Source organism: Telmatherina bonti (assembly GCF_933228915.1).
Source record: "Telmatherina bonti genome assembly, chromosome: 6".
In the NCBI taxonomy this organism is placed as follows: Eukaryota; Metazoa; Chordata; class Actinopteri; order Atheriniformes; family Telmatherinidae; genus Telmatherina; species Telmatherina bonti.
In genome coordinates, this window is record NC_136624.1 from 10004082 (window position 1) to 10016437 (window position 12356).

Here is a 12356-nt window from a genome sequence, read left to right on the forward strand (position 1 = left end):
GAAGGAATACTTCAAAGACCTCCTCAGTCCTACCAACACGTCTTCCGATGAGGAAGCAGAGCTGGTGGACTCAGGGGTGGACTCTCCTATCTCTGGGGCTGAAGTCGCTGAGGTGGTCAAAAAGCTCCTTGGCGGCAAGGCCCCGAGGGTGGATGAGATCCGCCCGGAGTTCCTTAAGGCTCTGGATGCTGTGGGGCTGTCCTGGCTGACACGCCTCTGCAGCATCGCGTGGACATCGGGGGCAGTACCGCTGGATTGACAGACTGGGGTGGTGGTCCCCCTTTTTAAGAAGGGGGACCGGAGGGTGTGTTCCAATTACAGGGGAATCACACTCCTCAGCCTCCCTGGTAAGGTCTATTCAGGGGTCCTGGAGAGGAGGGTCCGCCGGATAGTCGAATCCCGGATTGAGGAGGAGCAGTGTGGTTTTCGTCCTGGTCGCAGAACAGTGGACCAGCTCTATACCCTCTCTGGGGTCCTGGGGGGGGGGCATGGGAGTTTGCCCAACCAGTCTACATGTGCTTTGTGGACCTGGAGAAGGCATTCGACCGTGTCCCCCGGGGGCTCCTGTGGGGGGTACTCTGGGAGTATGGGGTACCGGACCCCCTTGTACGAGCTGTCCGGTCCCTGTACGACAGGTGTCAGAGCTTGGTCCGCATTGTCGGTAGTAAGTCGGATTCGTTTCCGGTGAGGGTTGGACTCCGCCAAGGCTGCCCTTTATCGCCGATTCTGTTCATAACTTATATGGACAGAATTTCTAGGCGCAGCTGAGGTGTTGAGGGGATCCGATTTGGTGGCCTCAGGATTGGGTCTCTGCTTTTTGCAGATGACGTGGTCCTGTTGGCTTCATCTGGTCGTGATCTCCAGCTCTCGCTTGAGCGATTCGCGGCCGAGTGTGAAGCGGCTGGGATGAGAATCGGAACCTCTAAATCTGAGACCATGGTCCTCAGCCGAAATAGGGTGGATTGCCCTCTCCGGGTCAGGAGTCAGGTCCTGCTTCAAGTGGAGGAGTTTAAATATCTCGGGGTCTTGTTCACGAGTGAGGGAAGGATGGAGCGTGAGATCGACAGACGGATCGGTGCGGCGTCTGCAGTAATGCGGACTCTGCGCCGGTCTGTCGTGGTGAAGAAGGAGCTGAGCCAGAAGGCGAAGCTCTCGATTTACCAGTCGATCTACGTTCCTACCCTCACCTATGGTCATGAGCTGTGGGTCGTGACCGAAAGAACGAGATCTTGTATACAGGCGGCTGAAATGGGTTTCCTCCGCAGGGTGGCCGGGCTCTCCCTTAGAGATAGGGTGAGGAGCTCGGTCATCCAGGAGGGGCTCAGAGTAGAGCCGCTGCTCCTCCGCATCGAGCGGAACCAGTTGAGGTGGCTCGGGCATCTGGTCAGGATGCCTCCTGGACCTCCCTGGTGAGGTGTTCTAGGCATGTCCATCTGGGAGGAGACCCCGGGGAAGACCCAGGACACACTGGAGGGATTATATCTCTCGGCTGGCCTGGGAACGCCTCGGGATCCCCCCCGCAGAGTTGGCAAATGTGGCTGGGGAGAGGGAAGTCTGGGCTTCCCTGCTTAGGCTGCTGCCCCCGCGACCCGACCCCGGATAAGCGGCAGAAGATGGATGGATGGATGGATGAAATAGATTTTGCAATGATGCTGTAGGTAGGAACCAAAGTGACGTTCCTTGTTGCACAGCAACCTTTTTGTTATGCCCACCTGCTCTCGAAGCACGAGGCAGAAAAGTTTTGTGATTAAAGATGATGTACCGTATAAATATGAAGACCTTTTTTTAGCTACTTTATTCCCTCTTGATTATGTGCAGCTAGTGAGGTATGTATGTTTTATCTACATTTATAGAGCAATTTGATATGCTAGTGGGTTTTTTTATATATATTTCTGTGTCAGCAGTTTGTCGGTGGATTTCCTTACGCCTGTTAAGGTGTATCTAAATAAATTAATCAGTGAATAAGAACTATGTGTGAGACAACTAGGTGTTTGTCCCGCAGGGAGTGACAACTGCAAAATAATTTATAATAATTGCAAATAATCATCACAAGTGTTTAAACGATGACAATAACTCTAATTGAATGTCATAGCAACGTGTAGCAGGCAAGAGAAAAAGTATTTGTAGTGACCGTCGACCAGGGAGCCTCAGTCCTGGTCTTCAGGGGCCGGGGTCCTGCAGGTTTTCCTTCTAGAAGACACCAGACTCAGACTCATACAAGTTCTGCACATGTTTTCTAAATCACATAGATTTGAATCAGGTGTGTTGCAGCGGGGACACTTGGAAAACCTGCAGGACACCGGTCCTTGAGAACCAGGACTGAGGATCCCTGCTGTTGGTTATAAACGATGGGATAAAATAGATCCTGGAACTTTATTGGACTGGAGCAGGCTAGCTCCACAGAATAAATCTTCCTGGTAATGTTTTCTTGTTTTTCTTTATGCATTAAAACAGTTTTTTCAGCATTAAAGTTGCTATTATAGTTTAAGTTTTAGGCTTTAATGTTCGGGATGCACTGAATCTGTAAACCGAAGAGGGTCTGAAGCTCACAGCTCTGTGTTGTGTTGAGTTGATATCATGTTTTAGGAATGCCTGACTCACTAAGAAGGAAACTACTTTGATGCATTTACACACGTGCTTTATGTCTGAAGGTGAGTCAGGGCCGAGTAGACTGCTCTAAATTTAATTGTGGTGGAGAGACCAGAGCCAGGCACAGCCAGTAAAATAAGGAAGACAGAAGCTGGAAAGCGGAAGGAAATGATGTGAAGAAACTGTTGCTGGGCAGGCAGACAAAGACAAGGACGGGTGAGGGAATGGCTCTCTTTTAGGGCGCTGTCGATGACCATTGGATGAGAAACTCTACAAGAACAAATGGCCAAAAGTTGACCAACAACATGGGACAGCCAGGTACATAACTCTGCTCCTCCCCAACAGCTCAGGCAGTTATTTTGTACTCAAGTGCATGAACATTCAAAACTGCTTCATACTTTATACTTGCTTTTAAATCTTCAATAAAACTTTGATTACTTTGAGCAGGTGATTAAAGCCATCTTGGCTTTGTGCAGTAGGTCCCTGGCCCTTTGATTTTCAGAGGATGATGTTTATGTTGAAGTTTAGCCTGTAGATGGCAGTAGGGATCCATGATCAGTGCTCGCATCAGCACCATGAAGAACATCATGTGTGGTTAGATCTTCCTCCATGACAATGTACATGGAAGTGGTTGTGTTTTCACGTCAGCTTCAGGTTTAGAGCCTCCGTACTAACACATTTCAGCAAGTGAAGTCCCAAGAACAGTCCTGCGGAAATCCCAAAACAGTGCCAGACCCCAGACCCCGAGCAGCAAAGATTGCAACTTGTGGTTTGTTGCACTAAAACTGTTTACAAGACTGATGAGGTTAGTGATCTGTTAACAGGGGCGGAGCTAGACATTCTCGTTAATGGGGGCTTAGCCCTCAAAATAACTAATCATAAAACTAAAAAAATAATTTAATACTGCTGTGGTCACAAAATAATTCAATATTGCCTTTACCTTTCTTAAAGTTTAACCTGTCATTCCTTCATTAACTGTACCACTTCATCCGATTAAGGGTCGCGGGGAAGCTGGAGCCTTTTCCAGCAATCTTTAGGTAAGAGGCAGGTACACTCTGCACAGCTCGCCAGTCCATTGCAGGGTTATTTAACCTCTCCATGTTCTTTTATAACCGTATTAGTATTTTAATATGTTCTCATTTTAATCTTCAAGTTCAAGTTTATTTATATAGCACATTTCTACAGCAGCAGCTGCCCAAAGTGCTAAACAGCAAAGCAACAAACAACAGCACTGCACAATTTAAAATTAAACACTGCACATTAAAAAATAAATAAAATCTGGACACAAAACAAAAATCTAAAATAAAATATAAAAAAATTAAAATACACAAAGAAAAAGCTCAGGTATGACCAAATGCCAGCGCAAAGAAGTGGGTTTTAAGGACAGACATAAAACCAGAGACAGACTGAGCAGCTCTGATGTGAAGGGAAAGGCTATTCCATGTCCAGGAGCAGCAACAGAAAAGGCTCTATCACCCCTGGATTTTAATCTGGCCAATGGGACCTTAAGTAAAAGTTGAGAAGAGGACCTAAGAGTCCTGGCTGGAGCATGTTGATGTAACAATCTGACAAATACAAGGGAGCCAAACCATTTAAGGCTTTAAAAACAATCAATTAAATCTTGTACTGGGTCCTAAAACTAACTGGAAGGCAGTGCAGAGAAGCGAGCAGGGGGGGGTGATATGATCGTAACGTCGTGTTCCTGCAGCGTTTTGGCAAGCTGCAGTCGGTGCAAAGTTAACTGATCAATGCCAAAATAAAGAGAGTTACAATAATCTAAACGGGACATTATGAGCAGGTGGATGACTTTGTCGAGGGCAGGTTTAGGAAGATAAGGCTTTAATTTGCCAATCAGCCTTAAATGAAAGAAAACACTTTATTTGCTGATGGAAGTTAAAAGAATTGTCAATGATGACACCCAGATTTTTTGCATGGGTATGACAGTATGAGCAAAGTTGACCCAGATCACTGACGGTACCGTTTAAAAGCTCAGAGCTTCCAAACACCACAATCTCAGTTTTTTCTTTATTCAAGTGGAGGAAGTTTAAATCCATCCATGTTTTTAGATCATGTAAGCAGTTGTTTAGTTTATTTTAGTTAATTTGTTTTGAACAAATAAAAGAAAATAAGAAAAGAAAAATATACGTAAATACTTATACATACATGTGTACATATGTACATACACATACGTATATACATACATATACATACTAATTAAGAAAAGAATAATAATCACAAATATTCATATTAAGAACAATAATGATGATAATTCCTCATCAATTTGATAATTAAATAAATTCGTGAGATAAAAGGAGTGGGAAGAAGTGTACACTTATTTGGTATTCCCACCCCTTTCTACTCATCAAGTTTTCCATTCTGTCGCTGCACGTCACAACATACTTATTCAATTTACTATCTATATTTATATTTACATATTTACACCTACACACACATTTCCATTTACCTCCATTCATATAAACACATCCACACAGATATACTACATACATACATGTACTTACAGCCATATCTACAAAACATTTCATAAATATCCATCTGCTTATAATATTCCTGATATCTTTTTTTTTTCATTTTTATCCCTCATCCATGAACTTTTTCAAAATGGAATTTTTGTATCTCTTTTTGAATATATTTATGTTTATGCTTTGCTTTAACTCTTCATCCAGCTTGTTCCACAAAGTCACTCCACAGCTAGATATGCACACACTTTTCATTGTTGTTCCTACTTTTTGCTTTCTAAATTGTAGCTTTCCCCTTAAATGATCACTTCCTTCTCTTTCTGTAGTAATGGATAACCTCTAATCTTAAAGTTGTCGGTAAAAAGTAGGCATGAGTACCGACATCTTGTGCAGGACAAGTTTATTAACAGAGTTGCAGGAGCTGGAGACATGAAAAATATGACAAAAGAACAAGATTAAAAAGTTGTTTTAACCAAGGACTCGTTGGTCTCCATTGTTCTGGACTGAAAACGGGTAAATCCGAGTTTTTACCACTTGTTCCAGCCCTTGAGCGCTTGTTGGATGAGGATGAAGGTGGAGGTTAGGTGGGGCAGCGTCGTTAGGTTGTAGCTAGATCTCAAAGTGGAGGCGCTGGAGAACCTGCAGCTCCTCTTCTTGCTTCTGTTTGCAGCTGGACATGTCAGCCAATGAGGACAAGGGGGGGAAAAGATGGAGGGACAGCGTACCATCGTCACCACATCAATTTCTTCTCCTGCCAGACAGAAAACAAACAGGATCAGTCTGGTTTTTGGCCTCCATTTCTGAGGTCATACAACCTGCTTTGGAAAAAAATTACAATATAAACACGACTGTATTCACAGTACACCAACACACCATGTGGGTTAGTTTGTGTGCTCTTGCTCATGTGCGCGCACACACACACACACACACACACACACACACACACACACACACACACACACACACACACACGCACAGGTAGTAAAAATATTTCCTACTGCTGTATACAGTCATAAACATGCAGTTACTGGTTGTAAGTTACAGAAATAAGGCAGCTCAACTCAACTTTATTTATAAATCCCTTTAAAACAACCAGAGCTGAAACAAAGTGCTGTACACAAAAATAAAAATAAAAACAGAATAAAACAGTTCAAATGCAAATAAATAACATAAAAACAAGAGGTCATACAAGGAATATGGAATTAAAACAATAAAAAACTAAATGAATAGTAAGTAAAAACCAATAATAAGCTGTCTTACCTTCAAGTTATTACGTTCAGCTCAAGTTAAAAGGCATTAAATGCAACAACTGTCAGATTCAGACAGTCCGGTTCTGCAGGGCCACAGACGGTAAAATGACTCCATAGTTTACAGAAGCCAGCTCAAATCTTACAACTATGAATCAGACAAACACAAAGTCAATTATCTTTTCTAAAGCTACTCACTTCAATCAACAGTCCCCCCCCCCCCCCCCCCCCCCCCCCCCCCACACACACACACACACACACACACACTATAACAACATCCTTTCAGAAAGACCTCGTTATCTGAACACTCACCTATAATCTGCAGTGTAAAGAACAGATCGGCTTAGTGCCACTAAACATTAACAATGAATTATATATTTCTAAAAAAAAAAGACGTATCACGGATGTTGTTTATATCGATAAGCTACACAACAGAACAGCATGAGATCAGAGTCTGACCTGAACCACTGTGTGGCTTCAATCAAGTGCTTTTCCCAGAACCTGAATCCTAAGAATGAAGTCTTTTCTAAATTTTAGTTTGTTGACAACCTGCTTTACCCAGTCGCTGTGGAAATGAGGTCTCATCCATTCTAGCTGGAACCACAATATCAATAACTGTTTGCTAATACTGGCACAACATTTTCAGCATGCTTAATGGTAATTAACTTCAAATCTCATGGATTTAACTTGAAAACGAAATACCAAACTATGATAAGTGTCATGGCGCTGAGGTGTTTGACCCACATGGAAATGAAGCTTCAAAACTTCAGAAGCGAGGAGGTTTTATTAGGGAAATGTGGTGTCTGGGAAACTCCAGGTTCAGAACTGCAGGTTCACCGTGAAGAGAGCTGATGTAGGATTAGGAGATTTCTGGAAAACGTTTTGGATCTCCTACTTGTTTGAAGATGTAAACGGCCCGGATGATGATGAGGGATCCAGAAGGGAATGCCTGGAGAGAGGGCCCGGTGTGTCTGAACCAGAGATGCTGAAGGTTGGAAAGCTGCACATTGATGATTGCTTATTGATCCGGAGGGCTGCCAGCCTTAAAAATGATCGGAGAGACTTGTTGTTGCAGAGATGACAATGTGGGATTTATTCACAACAAAGACAACATGGAGCTGATAAAATACAACTCGGTAGGTTTCTGGAAAACACAAAGACTTTGTTTCACAGAAATCCCTAAAGTTTGCTGAGAAACACAGAGAAGGGCTTGGCTTTTACTGGGCTCAACGCTCCAGCGACGAGGGACTGGCAGCCAGCTCCACAGATGTGCAGGACAACACACCTGTAGAAATCACCCTGCAGGTCCACTGCCGCCCTCTGGTGAACCTGAAAAACAGCCCCGCTCCCACACAGACAACTCAGATCTCTGACAATAAGTGTGTTGTAATATTATTTCACATCAATTTGAATCCATTTAAACCTTCTTCCCCAGATTAACACACACTACACACATAACTGCAAGTTATGGTGTGCAGTATGACATCATATATCCTGTGAAGAGTGTTGTCATGATTGCTCCAAGGAGGATCGGAAATAAAAAATTCCCTTTATTTTATTCAGCAGACCAGGAGTTAAATGTGGTGAACTAAGTAAAATATTTAGGCCAATTAATCAGAAATGATTAATGTGATGATGATGATGATGTCCACCGGCAGTGCCGTAAACTGCATGCACAAGGAAATATTCTGGATCGCAAGTTTAATATGTGTACAAATGATGTGAAAATAGCCCTTTTTTTTTTTTTTTTTTTTTTTAGAATATATTGTACTCCATTTTATCCTGCTTATTTATGGTGCAATACTAGTAAAGCTAAAATGAAAAAGCTTCAGGTGGCATTTCATGATGCTTTTAGAATATTGTTACTTCCAAGATGGACGAGCGCAAGTCAGATGTCTCAAATAAGGTTCCTACCTTTCATGCTGCGCTGAGGAATTTCATGTATAGATTTATGTCGATTAAGGGAGTCAAAAAAATGTCATTTATTGCAAAATTAAGTGACACAAGATATTTCTCCTGTTTTGGGAAGCACTGAAATGAATGTCTGTCTGTATGGATGTTTTTATAATTATGTGTGCGTATATATAGGCTATGTGTCTGTACATCAATGTGTGTGTGTGTGTGTGTGTTTTCTGTTCTTATCAATTGCTGATATGGACCGATGTGTCTGGAATAAAGACAGAAAGAAAGAAAGAAAGAAAGAAAGAAAGAAAGAAAGAAAGAAAGAAAGAAAGAAAGACAAAGAAAGACAAATAAAGAAAGAAAATAAGAACTGCTTACAATTACGAATACTGACTGGTTAAAATGAGACATCCTTCCAGACAAACATCACTATAAACCACCACGAAAAGTTACAGCAGACAAAACGACTAAACACACATGAAAACATTACAGTTTATTGAGTTTGATATTTTGAAGTCACTTCTTTTCTGTCCACTAGATGTCACTGTGGTGACGTGAACAGAACAGATTGAGTGATTGATTCTTTAATCAGTTGTTCCAAACTTTTCAATTCCCCAAATGTTCCATTTCTGCCATCACTACCTTCCAGATAAACGTCAGATCATTTGACAGTCTGAGCTGCATAATGCTCTTCTGTTCTGCCCCTCTCTTAGTGACAGAACAAAAGAAACAAACAAAGAAAAGTTACCAGGTCTGATAAGACTATTTCAGTTCCACGTTCAGGTGGTAGGATCAGACTTTGTTGGAAACATCCTGGCTCAAAACTTCAGGCAGCTGGCAGCTTTTTGCTTCACTTTAACCATTATTAGGTTATATTTTTGCCACTTTTTTTTTTTTTTTTTTTTTTTTTTTTTGTCTTGTCCAGCATTTAAGCAAGCAGACTGGTGTTCTGGATGCTGTGTTCTGCTGAGCAAATTTATTTTGCCAAGGGGAACTTTTGTAGATGTAATGATCCCCTTGTATTTCTTGATTCTTATTTTATTTTTCAATTTGTTTTGGATAATAGCTTGTATTACAGAGTTTATGCTGCTGGACCCGACCGGAAAGGACAGGAAAGGGGCAGAAAGAGAACAGAAAAGAGAACATAAAAAAAACAAAAAAAAAACAAAAGAAAGAGATCAATGCATACATGTATATGCACATACATACCCACCTACATATATATGTATATACACTCGCACATACATTATATATATACATATATACATACATACATACATATACACATACATACACATGCATACACACACATGTACACATACATGCATACATAAAGATAGATATACATACATACATATACACCTACATACACACACATATATATATATATATATACATATATACACATATACATACTCACATACATACACATACATATACACATACACATACACATACATTTACATACATACACATACACTCACACATATGCATACATATATACATATCCATACACATACATACATACACATACACATACACATAAGTACACACACATACCCACTCACACACATAAATATATACACCCACACAAGCCAACTCTAGATTCGTGGAGAACAAAACCGTTGACAATCATGAGGACCAGAAACTAGCAAGTTAAGTCAAAAAGACAGAAAGAGAGGTACCTGCTGTTAGTGAATAAACTTGCTGGATGACTCAGTGACTGTGACACATGCAGAACATTCATGCAGAACATTCAGAGTGGAACGTGTTTAGAGAAGAGTGATCATGCCAATGTGACCCCGCCCGCCTACAGCTAGAGGAAGGCCAGGAGAACCCAGAGACCCGGGTAACCGACAGTCACCCCCAGGTACAGATCCCAACCCCCCCACTCCAGAGCCAGCCATGCATCTGCCCAGGAGGTGGCGAAAGAGGTGCCCAACCAGAGTCCCCCGCAGTCAGGGGGAACAGGCCCCAGCAGGCCCAGGCCGGCAAGGGCCGATCCCACCGGGCACCGGCCACCTAGGGCAGACAGAGCGCAGGCCCCAGGGCCCCAAGAGCCCGTGAGCAGCCCCCCACCCCCGCAGGCAGAGGGCACAGCCCACACCGACGGAGGACCAGGATCCCCAGACCGCCACCCAGCGGCAGCCAGGTCGCACCCCAGCGCACCAGCTGCGCCCCCGGGTACAGGACACCACCCCCCCACCACCAAACCACACACACATATACATGCATACCCCCCCCCCCCCCCCCCCCCAAACACGCACTCCCCTCACACATATACATGCATACCCCCCCCCCCCAAACACGCACTCCCCTCTCAACCCCCATCCACACAACCATCTGCAATCCATACACATCATCCATCACATATACAACCCCACCCCACCTCTACTCACTCACCCATACCAAGTCACACGAACCCCAATCGCCCCCGCCCCCACACACGCTCACCCCCCCCACACACACGCTCACACCCCGCCACCCCATCCCTCTACTTCTACCCAACCACACATGCCCCACCAAACACCCCTCCACCACCCATAGCCCCCCTCCAAACTTCACCCTCACTCACACATCCCATTCCGCATATACACCCCCCCCTACACACACACACACACACACACACACACACACACACACACACACACACACACACACACACACACACACACACACACATACCCTCACTCCTCCAACACAGGCACACCCCAATACAACCCACGCGCCAACATACCCCTCCACACACACATCTACTCATCCTCACACATCCCTATCCCCTACCCACCTATATCCCCAACCCTAATCCCCCCCCAGCCATCCCACCATCCATCTGTAACCCCATACACCCACTCCCACACATCCTCACCTCACCCCTCCATCATGTCCCATGTGAGATACCTCAGAGGGGGCAGAGGACAGGATGGCCCCGATCAGGGCCCCCATAATTACCGCCCACCACTCCCAGCGTCCCCCCCACCACCCCACAGATGCAGCCGACCCAGCACCCCCCCAGGGCCGGCGACAACCCTCCTACAGCCAGGCCAGCCCAGACTTAGGCCTAATGGACGGCACTCTTCCCCCACCCGTACCCCCCCCCAGTAAAGCCCCGAGAGCAGGGGCATGAGAAGACCCTATTGTCCCTGCCTCCCCCCCGCTTATGACTGATTGTGAAGTATGTATTAGTTGCAATTAAAATTGAGGGAAGTGCCACGCGGTGTTGGGAGAGGGACCACCTAAGCAGCCCCGCCCACCATACACCGCATGCTCTTCCCCCTAATCATGTGAGTCGTCAGTGTTTTGGTGTTTGGTGTCTAAGTGTAATTAAAACTGGGAGGTGAGCCGAGGCTGGGTGCAGCGATCAAGACCACCTTGATGGCCTTTCTCACCACCCAGCGCCACGTGCACACCTCCCAATACCCTGCCTGTGTGTGATGGGGAGCGGGGAGGAAGAGGGGTTGAGGGATTTAAGTCTGGAGGAAAGAAAGAAAGAAAGAAAGAAAGACAAAGAAAGACAAATAAAGAAAGAAAATAAGAACTGCTTACAATTACGAATACTGACTGGTTAAAATGAGACATCCTTCCAGACAAACATCACAATAAACCACCACGAAAAGTTACAGCAGACAAAACGACAGATACGTGTGTCTGTTTGTTTGTTTGTGAGCAAATTTAAACAAAAACTACTGGATGGATTTTTATGATTTTTTTTATTTATTTATGAGAATGGATCTTGGTCTGATTTAGATTCTATTACATTTAGGAAGTGATCCAGGTCACCATCTAATAGTGTATACAAGAGATGTGGAGAGGTTTTCATTAGACCTTCACAGAGGACATACAGCAGCTTCCATCAGTGTAGCAGATCCACAAACAGCATGCAGCATGTCCACTTGCAGAATGTCCACTTGCAGATTGTCCACTTGCAGAATGTCCACATACAGAATGTGCACTTGCAGATTGTCCCCTTGCAGAATGTCCACATGCAGTATGTCCACATACAGAATGTGCACTTGCAGAATGTGCACTTGCAGCATGTACACATGCAGAATGTCCACTTGCAGTATATTCACATGCAGTATGTCCACATACAGAATGTCCACGTGCAGTATATTCGCATGCAGTATGTCCACATACAGAA